The sequence below is a fragment of the Actinia tenebrosa genome, unplaced genomic scaffold, assembly GCF_029948245.1.
Source record: "Actinia tenebrosa isolate PJP-AT-01 unplaced genomic scaffold, QUT_ActTen_1.0 PGA_scaffold7__59_contigs__length_16204524, whole genome shotgun sequence".
NCBI classification, from domain to species: Eukaryota; Metazoa; Cnidaria; class Anthozoa; order Actiniaria; family Actiniidae; genus Actinia; species Actinia tenebrosa.
In genome coordinates this window covers 14,367,080-14,383,491 of record NW_028292584.1, presented here as the reverse complement: position 1 = coordinate 14,383,491, position 16,412 = coordinate 14,367,080, and the positions used below count along the sequence as shown (strand labels likewise).

Below are 16,412 nucleotides of genomic sequence, written 5' to 3'. Positions count from 1 at the left end.
CATCACCCAGAATAATTTGGCTATATCCAAGCTTGATGAATGTAATTTGATTTGACGTACATGCAGGTTCGTTGGCCCCTAATTTCGCTCTAGCACAAAGATTTAAAGCAGTGTTATTAATCCGTTTAAAAAAACAGAGGTTGAAATGCGGGATCGGGCCCAAAATAGAACTCTGAAGAAGAAAACTCCAGTGTCTACCCAAAATGATCTGAAATGAAAGGAAATGATATCACTGAAAGACTGATGTTTAGGATGAAGCCAGTTGTACCCAAGCCTTTCTCAGCTTTCTAACCCCTCGATTTTGGTTGAGAGGGTTTGGGTCCGGAGAATGGGTGAAGCGTTGTGGAAAATGAGCAGCGAAATAACTATATATGTGTCCATCAAGAAGAAACATTAATATGAACCACAACTCAGACATAGACAATGAAGAACGGACCAAGGTCTTTTTAATCTGAGTTTAAATCTCTTTACGGTGAAGAAATCCGATTACGTCCGTAGCTTTCAAATGTGATCAAAAAAACCCGTTCTTTAATGAATGGTTCGGATGAGGACCGACTACTCAGTACCTACTTTAGTTATTGATCACCTTGGTAGTGAATCCAAACATTTCTTCATTAGCCTCTAGAATCTACCTAACTGATCAGCAATTATAATTGACTCATTTCAACCGTCCACTTTTATTTTCAATAAATACGTTTTTCAACGGTATAATTTTGCGTGTTTTATCAATCCTGAAAATGCTCGAGCAATAAAAACTGGTATTATACTAAAGAGTTCCATTCCTCATCAGTCGTCCTTTTTCTTAATACGTGTCTGTCTGCCATTAACCAAGAGAGGAGAGCAGCAACAGGACACTTCTAGCTGATCGAGTCGGCACATGATAAGATATTCAAGAACTTCTAGTTCAACTTACGATAAAACCACGTAATAGGAGCTTCATATTCCAGCAGCTGACTGCCAAAGAAATCCAAGGAAGGGTTTCTTGAATGGTTTCCGAAGCGTTCACACTGACAAAAACATTGAATCAAAAGCATTTTTGAAGGTCAAGCAGATGCAATATCTCATGATTTTAATGTTGTGCTAAGACACGAGACTCTTAAACTATATATGTGTTAATTACATTTTACAAGTTGGACTTACGCTGTTTCTTTCTTTTTTGGTTGTGTGTTTTACTTTTTACTAAAATAATCTTCCCCTCAAAAACATTCAATTTATGAAAATGTAATTGACGAAGTAGAAGGTATTTTTTGTATCTATAACATTTATAACGGTATTCTCCGAATTAATCTAGTATGTAAGCAAATGTACGTGTACAATACTTAGTTAACGAATGGCAAAAATTTATCAAAGAAGAAGGAAGAAGAAGGAAGGAGGAAAGGAAGGAAGGGAAGAAGGAAGGAAGGAAGGAAGGAAAGAAAGAAATGAAGAAAGAAAGAAAGAAAGAAAGTAAAGTAAAAAACTGAAAACAAAAATGTAACGAAAATAAAATAAAAAATTGAAAGAAATCAGCATAAAGCGAATAAAGTCAGTAAATCATTAAGTTCATAAACCTGAACATTGCATGGCAAAAGCCGCAAAACCGAGTAAAAACATAATCGGAAAATAGTTATTCTTGAGTTGCCAGTTTGCTGCTTTTACTTTGCTTTTACTTGTCCTTAGCTTAATCAATTTAAAAAAATGGTCTTATCTATAATTCAGTAGATATTTATTTCAATTAATTTTGGTACACAAAACAAATCAGCTTTTGGATTCAAAACAAATTGTATTATGCATGTACGAACTCTGGCATGAATATCAGACTCCCTGACTTCTATAGCTTCGATATTTCTATATCATAATATCACTTTTCACTGAACTAAGGAAATATTTCGCATGCAGTCCATTTAAAATCTTTTGCAAAATATTGTACAAAAATTACAGGAATTGCAAAAACAAATCTTATTTTATTGGAAGGGAATTGAAAACACTGATTCTTAACAAAGTTTTGGCATGAAGATACTCTTCACGTTTTGAAAAAAGTCCTTAAGAAATTCCTAATTAAAACGTACATTAAATCCTTGTATTTAAGGCGTCCGCGCTACTTTCGATTTACGCGCTCGAATAGAAGGCAATCTTTTGTGGAACTTTGAAAAGTTATTCTCATAGCTTTTCGTCGCATATTTTGAATGAGTTCTCGAAAATATTGTAGAAGTTCTAAGAAATTTACTTCGAGTTATGAATTATTTTGTTCATGGAATCCGCCTTTTCTTTCTTTCTTTTTTTCTTTCCTTTTCTTTTCTTTTCTTTTCTTTTTTTCTTTTTTCTTTTTCTTTATTAATTTTTCATTTGAAGATGCTAATATTCAAAACTTTATATCAAAAAAAAAAAAAACGAACTCAGAACCTGACATTTTTCTTTTGGATCAGGGCAAAATATTATATCATTAAGCGTTTTTAGTTTCACTTAATAGCTTCACTCTCGCCGGGTTCTTTTGATATATAAATGACTCGTTCGCAATGCGGAACTCAGGCTAGCCAGTGCGGAATTACCAAAGACAGTCATTTAAGAGCTAAGTAGTAAGTAAGTGCTTTTTTTTTTTTTTTTTTTTTTTCAATGATGCTAATTTGTACTTCAGGCAGGAAGATATTGTTTACAACTTGCCTTATTGCAGGCGAAAATACCAATACAAAGGTAAATGGTCAAATTTCTTCGATATTGGTTGAGTGGTTAAGCACGAAACATTTCGAGTCGGAATCGTTGTTTTGTGTTAAATAAATGACCCAGAATATCGGAAAAGTTAATGATTTTGTAGTAGTAGTTGGGGAGGGGATGATGAATGACTAGGTTTATATACCGCAACCAAACAAGGTGAAGGTACAGATTTGATGTCGGTACTTTTCCATTCTCGTACCAACACACTTCACGAAAAATCGATTTTTCCTTTGAAAGTCGAGGAGGATTTGGGAACGAAAATGGGTATATTCTCTTGATCCCTTCTCTTCTCTTCTCTTCTCTTCTCTAAAGGAAGGAAGGGAGCCAAAAATCAACAACAAGGAAACAAGTAAAGAATAAAGGGAAAAATAATAAAATAATAAGTCTTTATTTCATTCGTTGAAATACATAACAAATGTTACAAATATTAGAACTATAAACGCTAGAAAAATATATATACGTATACAAGATTACAAAAATTGAAAAGAATATTCGTAAAACCATAAAATTACTTCCCCTCTAAATTATACTTAAAAACTAGCCTGTTAAAAAAACAATTCTTAAAACGTTCTATATTAATCTTAGGCCTTGCCGAGGCGCGTAGTTTTTTAGAATAATCTTTCACCTTTAGAAGCTAGAAGCGAATATAACGGATGAGAAGGATTATGCTCATGATCTTAGCATAGAGTCTGCGGTCACACAACACCTTTTGTAATATCTAATTAAAAAACATTGTATGATATTAAGATTTGAAGGACTGGCTCCATAAACAGGCAACACATAAGTAAATTTAGGGAGTACAAGAAAGAGACTTGAATAAATGATCTATTTCTTGCTGTGTATAGCCTTTCCGTAAGGATCTAATAATATATAAACACCTATTTGCTTCCCATAACTTAGTTTTGACATGAGCTGAATACTTGCAATTACTTTGTATTGTTAAACCTAGTACAGTGCGTTCTTTCAATTGTTCAATCCCTTGTACAAGTGGAAAGGTTTCTTTACACCCTTTCTTAAGGAGGCTGTGGGTAGTTTTGGTCTGGCACACCTAGCCGCATTGAAACGGCTACAACTTCGTCTTGAATAACTCTATCTGCAAGCACTTTTCCCACAATGTCAGGAAAGGATTAAAGGTTTCAAAAATGATGAATTAGTTTAAAGCGGCCTTTTCATTATGACGTAATGATGACATCATAGAAAACGTTTACCCGCTTATTTTCTCGAAAACTAGACCTAAACTTTCAAAGCGACTTGCACCAGTCGATAGTATTCATCAAGGCACCCAACATATTGCAATATGAAAAACATGTATGAGAGCGTTTTCCAAATATTACGCGATGAATATTTTCATGGCCTTTTACCATCATTTCCAGCGTGTCAACTTTATACCCTCAAAATCGGGACTTTAATTTAGTGGATTCAATATTTTTAGTAGCTAGAACATAGGTACGGATATAGACACTGTCCTTATAAGCCTTTTCATAGTTTAAAAATCGATTCCACTGCGCATGCGATTTTATCCCGAATTTCTCACCTTCTTTTGTCTAAACCTTCTTTTGTTCTTAGTTAAACAAAAGAAGGTGAGAAATTCGGGATAAGATCGCATGCGCAGTGGAATCGATTCTTAAACTATGAAAAGGCTTATTGAGTATGAATCAAATTGTGACTTTCTTTCTAACGTTATGGATTTTTTGATATGAAGCTAAATGACCCCATTTGTTGTCAAAAGCGATAGAAAATATCGATGAAAGCGACATTGAAAAAATCGTCGAACGATGTTTTTCTAAATGAAGTCGCTAAAAGATGTATCTTTTCCAAATATTTTACTTTAATTTCATATGCATTGAAGGGTTTTAAGGCAGTCAAATAAAAATAAGTACGCTCACAACTAACAGCACACGACAAGGAATAACACGGAAGTCAAGCGCTAATAATCAACAAGCAGCCGTGAGCGAAAATAGTATTGAGCGTACTTATTTTATTTAACTGCCTTAAAACCCTTCAATTACGTCATAATGAAAAGGCCGCTTTAAACTAATTTATCATTTTTGAAACCTTTAATCCTTTCCTGACATTGTGGGAAAAGTGCTTGCAGATCGAGTTATTCAAGACGAAGTTGTAGCCGTTTCAATGCGGCTAGGTGTGCCAGATCAAAACTACCCACATCCTCCTTAACTATACATATTTCCTTACATTTGCTTGCATGACACTTCATGTCGATTCCTTTGCGTCCAGTCTAAAAAAAGATCAATTTTCCTAGGTGATTAAACAATAGTGTATCTATCCTCAGGGACTACAATTGCCCTAATTCACTATGACGTCACTGCTTGTTTATGTGGGGGATAGAATCGCCAAATCCAATAGAAAATTCAACAAAATTTGCTCCTAGCGAAACAGTTTAATCTAAAATGGCCTGGTCAGGGGTTTTCAGATATAATATGTGTTAATATGTACCAAAATATATTCTGAGCGTTTGCTGGCTATTCTACTTCTCTTCGTGGATTGATACGGGTTTTAGAACAATTTTCATTGAATTTGCGTTGATTTGACCCCGTCCGACGACCATGATCCTTTACGTTTAAACAATAGATTGTTTTGATGTGACGTCATAGTGAATTAGGGCAATAGAACTATCATCCGCATACTTAATCAAACTAAAGTTCTCAGATTAATCTATTTGTAAGTCATTTAGAAAAAGACTAAAAACATACGGCCCGTTTACTCTCCCTTGGGTGGTACCACGATTCACACATCTCCAATTCATGATCACTGAGCTAAATCATTATGCACCACCCTTTGTTTCCTATCCGAAAGAAACCTATATGGTAGTAAATATAGTAGTTAAGGAATCGAATGAAACATTATATATTTTCTGATTAAACCAAATGAACCGAGTTTTACGAACATGGTACATTCATTAGCCACCAATGTTTTGGTTTGGGTTGAATCTATGACGTCATACGTTACTCGTGCCAGTCTTCTTGAGCCGAATTCTTGTAACAAGAAATTAATGGCGGACGAAAATAAATCGTAAAATTTTGGACCTTTCCTTTCGAATATCAGAAAGATATTTCAGTGAGTGATTCTTAATATATCAAAGATTATTTCAGCAAAGTTCCAGCTCGAATGAAAGAGTTTTAATTTTGGAGCGATTTCACGTCCAAGTAGCACTTTAAAAGAATGGAATTGAAAATTATAGACGCTTATTTTCTATAATTAATTAGTCTATCACTTGGGTGTGTGTATAACACAAATAACATTTAATTTTATTGCAGCTTTTTTAACAAAAAAGTTCCATTTCGTATTAAATTGCACTTAAATGCTTACTTAAAGTGTATATGACACGAAAACATTCCATCATTTAAAATGTATAGTTTGTTAGTAGTAATAAATATATCGTAACAAAATTTGTTTCAAAAGCTTATTTCTTGAGATATTTGCGAAAGTTAATCCCAATTTGTGACCTCATTTTGTTGACACGTACTCTAGATTCAGTAGTAATGTACTAAATATAAATTGTAATTCATATAAATTAACAACAAAAGACATATTTTAGTCAGCTTCATTTGATAGCTTACGTAGTACTCTTCCAATGTTGGGAAATTGAAAAGTGTACTACTTGAAATTAAGATTCTATATTCAAACATATTTCGTGTATTTGCAACTAAATCTGGAGACTTGTAAACAAAATGACGTCACAACTCGTGCTAAAATTTTTTGAATTTCTAGAGAAATACGTTTTTGGAACAAATTTAACTGCAATATTCTTATTAATGCCAATAAACTACACATTCTTAACATTAAAATTTTTTCGTGTCATATACACTTTAATTTATTCCCTAAGGCAGAACTTATATATGTTTTATAAATAAATTAAGATTAATTGTAAATTAAGATAAATGTCATTTACTGGAAGCCCGATACCATTACATCGGAAACTCTTCTAGCAAATCACTCATGCCGTTAAATAGTAGACTCGTGTCTCCTCGCTTTGAAGTGCCATGGGGCAAAATTTATGATATCGTATTCAACTATATATATAAGTTTATTGTATATGTCTTTTTCAGTCTCGCTTCCCATGAAGTTGTTGGGAGCTTGTCTGGGGCGCTCTTCTAATAAGTACTTCGCCTATCACCGCTGTATATGCCATCTTCAAAACCAGTGAGTAGAGTTGTTCGTTGGTTCTCTCCTGTGATTCGAGGGATCATGGAATGAGGGCCAAAGGTGGGTTAGAAACTTTGCTGGCCTAAAAGGAATATACGATTCGAATGGAAAAAAGAAAATCGCATCAAAAACTTTCTAGTTTTGCATTCTCTTTTGCTCAAAGTTAAAGAAATATTCATGTGTTCCAGTGAAGGTCCGTGGAATTTCAAAGCGCTTGTATCGTTGAAGTTGTGCACTCTTTACTTTACCGTTGGTATTGTCGTGGATATATTGAGTCTAACCCTGAGTTTGTAAATATAGCGGTATTAGTTTGAAAATGGTTCTAGACCTAATATCCCTTACAGAAATGTTATTTCATATGGTAGTTTAAGTTACAGTTTTATCGGGAACGTGCTACGATATCGAGCCTTCAATTCAAACTCAAAACGCAAACTGTAGTTTAATGTTTTTGAGTTTGAGAATTTTCGAAGATGAAGTCTTACAGCAAATTACTAAAATATCTCAAGAGTGCCAAACACTTCCTCTACAAGAGTCAGAGTTGTACAACATAACAAATTATGATATCGTTTGAGCTATAAGTTTTTGCTACACGTAACGAATGAGAAACCTTTGCACTTGATTTCTGTATTTTTGTACACTACTACAAATGGTTAGACTGATTGCTCATCACTGAATGTAAGGTTCCCATTGTTGGAATCTGATAACCTTAATGCATCACATGACTAAAATCATTCCACTTCACTTGCACGATTTACATGCTGAGGTTTTACTGATCAGAGCTCTAAACCCTACCCAAAATTGCTACGAAAGATTGATCTTAGGTTTTTACATTTTGCGAGAGAAAACACAATAAGCTATCATTTTCCAAAAATAATTTTCTAATAGCGTTTTTTTGATAACGAGAAATAAACGAAAAGCTTTAATAGTTTTCGATTTATTGTTGACATCACTTGTCAACACTCTGTCGTTACGTCTCTATCAGCCACTGTTGCGTCCCACTGTTTGCTTGCTTTTCTCTTTAGTTAGGCGTACATTTGAAAATAAAAAGTATGCCCTGAACGTCTGAACAAAACGTCTGAACTTGAATAATAGCGATGAATGCCTAAAAAAACACTGCTGAGCGGTATTGCAGGAGCGGCGGAACGAAATGTTTTGGGTAAAGTAATTCGAATCGATCTTGGTTTCTCGTTACTTTATCTGTCATCGGGGACACACTTTGGTGTCCGTAATAATCTCCTTATGTCATGAACAAAGGCACTTCTTGGCTTGAAAAACAATTTTGCGTTTTTCTCAGAAGTGATTTTGCGTTCAGTTACACGTACAATTTGAGTTCATTGTCAAAGGGAATTTGACCGATTTAACTGAAATTTTGAGGAAGTCATCTTGAATAGTTGTTCTTTAAAAGTGTGTCTCCGGTTTTTTATTTTTTGCTTATTTCCAAAGTTATCGTGGATTTTTGCTCGGATACAGCTGATATAGCAGCGTCATAACTTTAAGAGCGTATAAAAAAGCAACGAGGCAACTAATCAAAAATCGGAGACACGCTTTTGACAAGTGATGTCTTGTGATCTCGGCTGTCATCGAACTCCGCGAAGATGTCAAAGTGAAAATTTGAATAATTCGCTCTAACTTAAAAGGATAAATTTATTTGATGAAAAGGAAAAAAGGAATAGTTTCTACATTTATTCAGCTTTCAGAAAATGTATACTTTGTTGAGGTTTCGATTAAAAAGTTTGGCGCTATTAAGAGTTGAATGCACACTGTTCGCTAGGGGTGCCATGATACCTCAAATATGTACTGATTTATATTGTTTTCGTCTGGAGTTCTCTGCTAACTTAGGTATCGGAGCCGGGAAGTCAGAAGCTGCTGAATTATAGACATAACTTTTTACCATAAATTCTAGTGCTTATTGCATTATTACTAGGAATACTGATACTTAGGATATACGCAGTGGACATTTTTTAAATTTACTTTTTTACTAGGAGTAAAATAAGTAAATAAAAAATGGGGCCCTCCGACTTCGTTTAGCATATGGAAGTTCACCCTTTTTACGGTAAAATTAAACCGTAAGTAGGCGAACTGCTCTTTTACCTTGCTTTTTCACCTGGAAGGCAGAAGATTCAATGTTTTATGGCCTCTTAACCATTGGAAATATAATCACAAATAATACTTTCATCAAGGCTAAGGTTTCTGATGAGGTTTTAGTGTTTTTGAAGAAGATAGGATAATGCAATTTAAAGATCAATTAAGAATGGTGCATCGATCCTGCAGCAGTTTGGTTTCGGGAAGCGGTTTGAAGTGCTTTTTGCTGCAGGTCGTTAAACAATGGACTAGACTAAGAGGCGGCAAAGACAAAGGGGGTAAGTAGTTAATTGACAGTTGGCCAAAAATATAGTAGTTAACTTACAAATAACCTTACATTAGTAGTTTACAGTCAACTGATATTTCATTATTTTTGTTGATATTATGGCCAGCGCTCGCAAATTTATTACAGATAACTGACAATCGTCCGAAATAGTTAACTCATTTGGGTACCCCATTGGCACCCTCTTAGTGCTGAAGAAAAAATTAAACATCTTAAAAGAAAATATTCCTAGAGTAGTTTTTAAATTGAAAAGCTTGAAGCAAATAAAATAAGTGAGCAAACAAGTAATAAGACACCGTTAATAGAATGAAAAAGACTATCCATCTTCTTGTAGATCAAGGAGGAAAATCGTCATTAACGCATGCGCATGACTCACAAACTGGCAGCCAATCACAACCATTCACTTAAGGTGGCTCCCTTAAGCTTTTGGTAGTTCTAATGTAAGAGTATATATAGATAAGAGCGACATTAGATATCATAGGGAAATTATATAGGAAAACAAAGGCGCGCGCGAAAAAATGTTCTAGTGCATTTTTTTAATCGATTTTTTTTAACTCTTTCGTATTAAAAAAATTATTTAGTTTTTCCGGTTTTATTTTTACCATTCACTTTAATCTAAATTGGGCTCCCTGTGGTCGAAGACGTTCGCTCTCGAGTAATAAATGATGTAATCACATATGTTTCAAATACGAGTTGCTGTATTCTATTGGGATTTCAAAATCCGAGTGGAATTTCAAATGCCGAGGTGTAATAAACTATAAAAAAATTGTATAAAAATAAGAAGAAGAAAGGAAAATTCGAAATGTAAGGTGATTAATAAGTTGTTCACTACAACGATGTATAACATGAAATAATTCATATTCAAACCACACAAATGCATCGCAGATAGGATTCAGAACTCCATTTAAACTATATTGACTCAAATAAAAAATAAATAAAATAAAAAAATAGAACAGAAAGGCTCAAAAAAGCCGCTTAACTTCGTTTGGAGAAAGCAACTTCTATCTCAACACTTAAAAACGTCAAAAACTTATTTATTCAAAATTAAACTTTCAACTCGTTTTTAAGCTAAAAACCATCAGGAATGGCTTAACTTGATTAAGCCATTAAATGATGCATGGCACAGGAAAAATATCTTTAATGGAATCGTTTTCAATTTGGCATTTTTTAAAAGTGCTTTTGAAGAGGTTTGTCTATACAACACTGAGCACAAGGGTAGAAAGTGAAAGAGTTCCGGCGTGAAAAAGATGGAGGTTTTTCCTAAAATACGACACTCGGATATTAGAAGTGTATAGAAAGTCCGAGTGTCAACAAGTAAACATAGAAAACAAGTAGAACATGGATGGTTTGTCTTGAGCGTTGTCCATTTTGTTACCAATAACATGTACATCTGTGAATGGAAAAGTTTCAAAGTTTATAACTTTCATTCATGTTCTGACCTTCCGGTATTAAGACCCTCCAAATCTGTTGATACCCTGAAACAACCCCTGGGCTGATCTCAGTCAGGCCATGCAACTCATAGATCGAGCCTTTACTGATTGAATCAAGAGGTTTTCCTTTCTTTTCTCTTTTCTTTCCCTTTTCTTTTCTTTTCTTTTTTTTCTTTTTTTTTTTTTCAGATTTCTTTCTTTTCTTTCCTTCTCTTTTCTGAGTCTCTTTCTTTCTTTTCTTTTTCTTGTTTGCTTCCTTCTTATTTTCCTTTCATTCCCTTTCCTTTCTTGCTGATTTGTCCTTTCCTGTTTCTTTTCTTTATTTCCTTCCCTTTCCCTTCATTTCTTTTCTTATTAGCAACCTCTGTTCCAAAACAACAATTAACAAATGAAACTTAATAGTTGTCACATATTGCGACAATGATTTTTTTCCCTGCATGACGCCCCAATTAACCTCTTAATCCTTGAAGCTTCCTATCGCATGTACTGCCTCATTTAGATCAAAAACAACCTGAGACTTGTTAACCGATTTGTTGAGCGAATAAATTTCATGATACAACGTTTCCTGAATCCCCCTATAAAACCCCGCTAAACCATTAGCGTATGTCCGATGGACCATAGTGAATGCGAATTAAAGTATTTACCTCCGGCTAACTTCCTGGCTTAATGTGAATGAATTGCGTTGAGTTGTTCTATATCTCGTCTCCGCCGCTAAACAACAACAACAATAGCAAGCTTCTAAAAGCCGCCTCATCATTTCAATTTTGACTAAAACTCGTATTTTTTCTCTTTTGTTGGGCTACCTGTGGATTTGGCGGGAATTTTCGCGCCAAAACGCGTGTGCTCACCGCCTTCATCTTTGAACTCACCCTATACGTCACTGCCTCGATATGAATGAAGTATTATTTCTATTTAAATACGACATCATCAAAGATAAGAATGAACTTTGTATTCTCAATATGTTTAGCTACTATAAACTTATATAATACTAATCTCCCGTAAGATGAGACGAAAGACACTCAATACTATTATTTTTCAAAATATTTGTTCGCATCCTGATTTTTTCTTGGTATCTATTTATTTCATTGGTATGTATCTCAATAATATTGTAAATTTTTATTTATTGCTTTTAACTTAAGGACACTTATGTAAGAGCATTGAATTCTAATAATGCTCAGGAACTATTATATATTGAAAGAGCATTTAGCATAAAGGCTGGCATATATGTGAAAACACGAAAACACTTCAAACTTGTTGAGCCCACATGACTTTAGTTTTAGTATTAGTTTTGACTAATAGCTGAAGGGTTTTTATTTTGACTGCTAGGACAACGCCTCAGACTTATCAGGTAAAGTTTCTCCGCTGCCATTGTGTTTATTGTTAAACATCGTATATATAAGATTACAGTTATATCACATTGATAGCCGTCATGACAAACTAATTTTCCAAGAGGGATTTAGCGGATATATAGACGCATAGAAGTTTTGAATTACTGCGATTCCCAGTCATACGCGACCAACTAGACCTTCATCACAACCGAAAAATTGAGTTTGGGTGGACGTCAATCAAAAGGTTTCTATCGTTTCTATTGGTTTCTACACCAGGACGAGTGGCGTGAATACTAATGTGAACACGTGCAAACGTGCAAAAACCATTCTTCGTATCTCATGTTTCTTGTCGCTGTGAATTTCTCGCTCTGCCGATATCTTTTCTCAAAAATGTCACAGGATTCCGGTTCCGACTCTCAAAACGCTTGACTGCAAAGCTATATCGGTATTTGCAGCGAAAAATCAGTAGTAACGTATGTCCATCCTTAGGGTCACGATAATTTATGCATGTATTATATATTCATATATTCCTGTTACCATAGCAAATCACCGGAAACGGAAACGAATGGGGTGACGGATCGCCCAAGGGGAGACGGGAACGGGTGACGTAACGGGTGACGTAAGTGGGGATTTTGATTTTGATTTTAGTTTTTCGATTTTTTTATTTTGCTTGAAAAAGTATAAGGTCCCGCGAGCTGGGTTTGAACCAGCAACCTTCGGAACTATAGTCCGACGCTCTACGCGTTGAGCTACCGCGAGCACTTACTTAGGGAGGTGTTTTAAAAAGGTAGTCAAGACGTGGGTTTGAGGTTAACGGTTTTTAATAGGAGGGGTATTCATGACATTTACATGTACAGGTGTTACATGAGCAAACGCAGGTATGACCCTTAGAGGTCATCCATCGGTCACGACTTTCTTTGATGTATTTCTTGCGTTGTTCCCTGCGCTCTTCTACTTTGCGCTTTTCTTCCTTTTGCTCGTACGTGCGGAGGGCATCTTTGGAAACCTTGATCTTCCATTGGGCATACGCTTCGATGAGGCTGGGATCACCAGAGTGAATGTGAGGTCCTTGAGGAGGATTGACCATGGCAAAGGTATAGGTATTCCAGGCGGGGAGAAAGCTTATGCGTCGTAGGATGCCATGATTGGTGACGAGGACTTTGCCAATGCCTCGAGCAAGGTCGTTGGCTATTTCCTTGGGAGTATCGGGGCTGTGGATGAGGTAGCGCTTGTGGGTTTCAGAATGAACGAACCACTTGGCGTTTTCCTCTTCTTCGAGGGTGGGTCTGGGTTTTGCTTTGGAGAGGTCGTTCCCACGAACTTTGATGAGACTGACCGTGACTTGGTCGTCGACGGTGGGGGCAGGCTTGGCTTCTTTGGAGACCTTAGCTGAGGATTGAGTCTAAGAAGGTAAGGAATAAAAAAGAAGTTTTTTTTAAAAAAAAGAAAAGCTCCCCTGCGAGGAGTCGAACCTCGATCTCCAGCCAGCTAGGCCAGTATCATACCATTAGACCACCGGGGCTGCTATGAAAATAGAAGGGTAAAGTTAAGGTAGTCTAGGGTAGGGATCCGGAAGGAATTAGCACATAAACTCGAGTCATAGGTGTGTTTAAAGGTTTTTATTGGTCAAATGAAAAAAGCAGTACATAAATTTAACGAACGAAATGTTTTTTAATTAGATAAGTCGTGTCGTCGGACGCGTTTGCCATTACGAAGAGTTTGGAAAGGTGTGGTACAGTTTCTGCATTGGGGGAACCATTCAGGAAGGTAAGCGAGACATGCATCGCAGCGTTTGTAGCGGAGGACGTAACGAGCTAGGCCAGGGAGAGGACTGAGGTCGAGCGAGGTCAGGTAGCGACGCATGTGGGACTGGTAGTCGAGGGAGAACTTGACGTGGTTGAGAGGAGTGTGGGGCGGATGGATTCGTTGATGAAGTCGGACGAGACGGAGTCGTTGTTTGTGGAGGAGGATGACGTGGAAGGTGTTGGTTTGGAATTCTTGGATGCACAAGCGACTGGCCCATTGGACGGCCGCGGCGTCTTGGGTGTGACGAATGAACGTTTTAAATAAGGTGTCTAAGCGAGTGACGCAGATTTGGTGTGGAGGTCCAGGGAGGGAGGAACAAGGACACGGCATGGGATAGTGATGACGGTGTTGGTCCATGTAGCGAACGAGGCAGAGGGAATGACAGGCTTGGACGGGGACGTGACGAGGTGGTGGAGGCATGTACCCTCGAAGAGCGAATTGACGGCAGTTGAAGACGTGGTATTGACCCGTGTAATCGATGGTCCCTTCTTGACCCGAATAAGGGATGGGCTTGCGGCAGAGCAGGCACGGTGGAGGTTTGATGGTGTTGTGGAAGTTGACGTGAGCGATGGGTCGGATGTGGATGAGGTCGTGAACGTGACGCAAGAAGAGGAGCATGATGCGAGCCATGGTGGGTTGAGCCATTTCCCAGACGGGGTCGCCGCTGTACACTTGAGAAAAGTGACCTTCGAGGTAGTTGACGAACAAGGAGCCGGGCCATTGAGGCAGCGCGTGAGGGGTACGACAGTAAGGACAGGTGTAGTTGAAGCCCGTGCTGAGGATCCACTGCATGAGGCACTCGGTGTGTATGGGTTGGGCACATCAGGAGGTTGTGTTGGAGTCGGAGTAAAGTGTTTCGGTCGGAAGGTGTCGTTGAAGCGGATGATCGGGAAGAGGCGAGTAACAGACGCAGCACTGTTGAGGAGCAAAGAGTAGTTTCAAACGTGAACGAGGGGAGCAGTATTGGCAAAGGTCTTCGTCAGGGTGAACGCGTCAGTAGGTCTGTATGGGAAGAGTGAGGTATTAAGGATTGCACCAGCCACAGCTGCAGGGGCTGGAGTTCTTTTTCTTGTTGAAGATGGATAAGAAGTCGAGGAACAATTGGAAGGTGGGGCATGCATCCAGGGCGTCGGCCACGTCGGTGATGAGGTGTGAAGGAGTGCGTTTTTGGAAGTCAGGAGGGAAGAAGAATCGTTTGTTGTCCACTTCGGAGTCCTTGACCGCTTCGTTGCATTGGAGACAGTCAGGATCTTGAGCCTCTTGACACGTACATATCAGATGAGAGGGGTCGTCTGGGGTGTCGGGGCGTGTAGTAGAGGCCTTCTAAAGAGGGAAAAGGACAACGTGGAAATGCTTTTAGGAATGAGGCTTTGGTAGCGCGTAATGTTTTTTTGGTGCTGACCCCCATGATGTAGATGCTGGGATCGTTGTTGTTGTCCGTGTGGAAGTAGGGAGCCACGTAGACGTAGACGGACGTGTGAGCATTGAAGTGCGAGAGGGAAAGGTCGCGATTGAGGCCATCGACCAAGGGCAGGTAAGTAAAGATGATGTTGCTGTCGTCTTGGTACTCTCTCCACATGGCCGAAGCGAATAAGTAGTGGTTGATGGTGGCCGAGGTGGAGATTTGGACGCGGATGAACCCCGAGGGCGGATATTCGCGGGCCTCGTGGGCGATGAGTAGGTAGCGTAGGGGCGTGGAAGGCGTTTGCGTGAACTGGAAGTTGTGGAGACGCGTATAGGTAGAATGGAGGACGATGGGGCCGTAGGCATTGGGGGTACGGTGGTGGCAGCTGTAATCTTGGGCATCTTCAAGGGCGATGGTGGTGGAGGGGATGATGGTAAAGGGATGCGCTTGGTGGTCGATGTCGTCCTGTGAAGGGGTGTCGTTGGCTTGGTAGTCGTTGTCGTCGTCCTCGTCAGAGTCGAGAGGCAAGAGTTCCAGGGTAGTAAGGAAGGGTGGATCGGTGTGGATGGGCCGGGCCCTGCACATGGGGCACTGAGTGTTTTGACGAGTACGCCATTGGTTGAGGCAGTCGTAGTGAAATTGGTGTTTGCAACAAAGGGTCATGACGGTGTTCGGGCAGTTGAGGGGTACGTTGGAGAGGCAAATGGCGCAGGTGACGGCAGCGGTCTGAAGAAAACACAAAGGTGAAGTTCACAAGGTAAAGGCAAGGGTATCGAGCCAGAACATGCCGGTGACAAAGTCCCCTCCTTCGAGTTCAATGAATCTTTCGATGTCGATGCCGGCGACCCTGAGTTTGTTTTGGAGGCATCGTTTATAGCATTGCAGTTGGTGAAGGAGGGGGTGGGTATCGCTGCTGAGGTGGGCATGAAGTAACCAGAGTTTTTTGTCGTAGAGGAGGTCGTGAAGGTTGTCAAGCAGTTGGGTAAGGACTAGGGTTCTTCCAATGTGTTTGCGTAGGACGTTTGTGGCGGTGGTAGCGATTGCGGTCTGAAAGAATAGAGGTCCTTTAGGTCGTGTCAGGAGGAGCGAGGCCTAGTTTGAGGATGCTGCAGGAATGAAGTTGCTTTTGAAGGAGTTCGTGGATGCCTTTCAAGTCGCCTCGAAAGAGTTTCCACTTTTTTTCGAATGCGGTGACTAGTCGTTCTTGGCGACGGAAGAAGAGG

The 16,412-nt window shown here is 38.5% G+C and overlaps 1 non-coding gene across 1 annotated transcript; it reads right to left on the bottom strand.

The window, feature by feature from the left end:
- Window positions 1-12,664: 12,664 nt before the first annotated feature.
- On the bottom strand, window positions 12,665-12,737 carry Trnay-aua (transfer RNA tyrosine (anticodon AUA)). Its single transcript has one exon. It is a non-coding gene; the product is annotated as a tRNA-Tyr (tRNA).
- Between the last annotated feature and the right edge of the window lie 3,675 nt (window positions 12,738-16,412).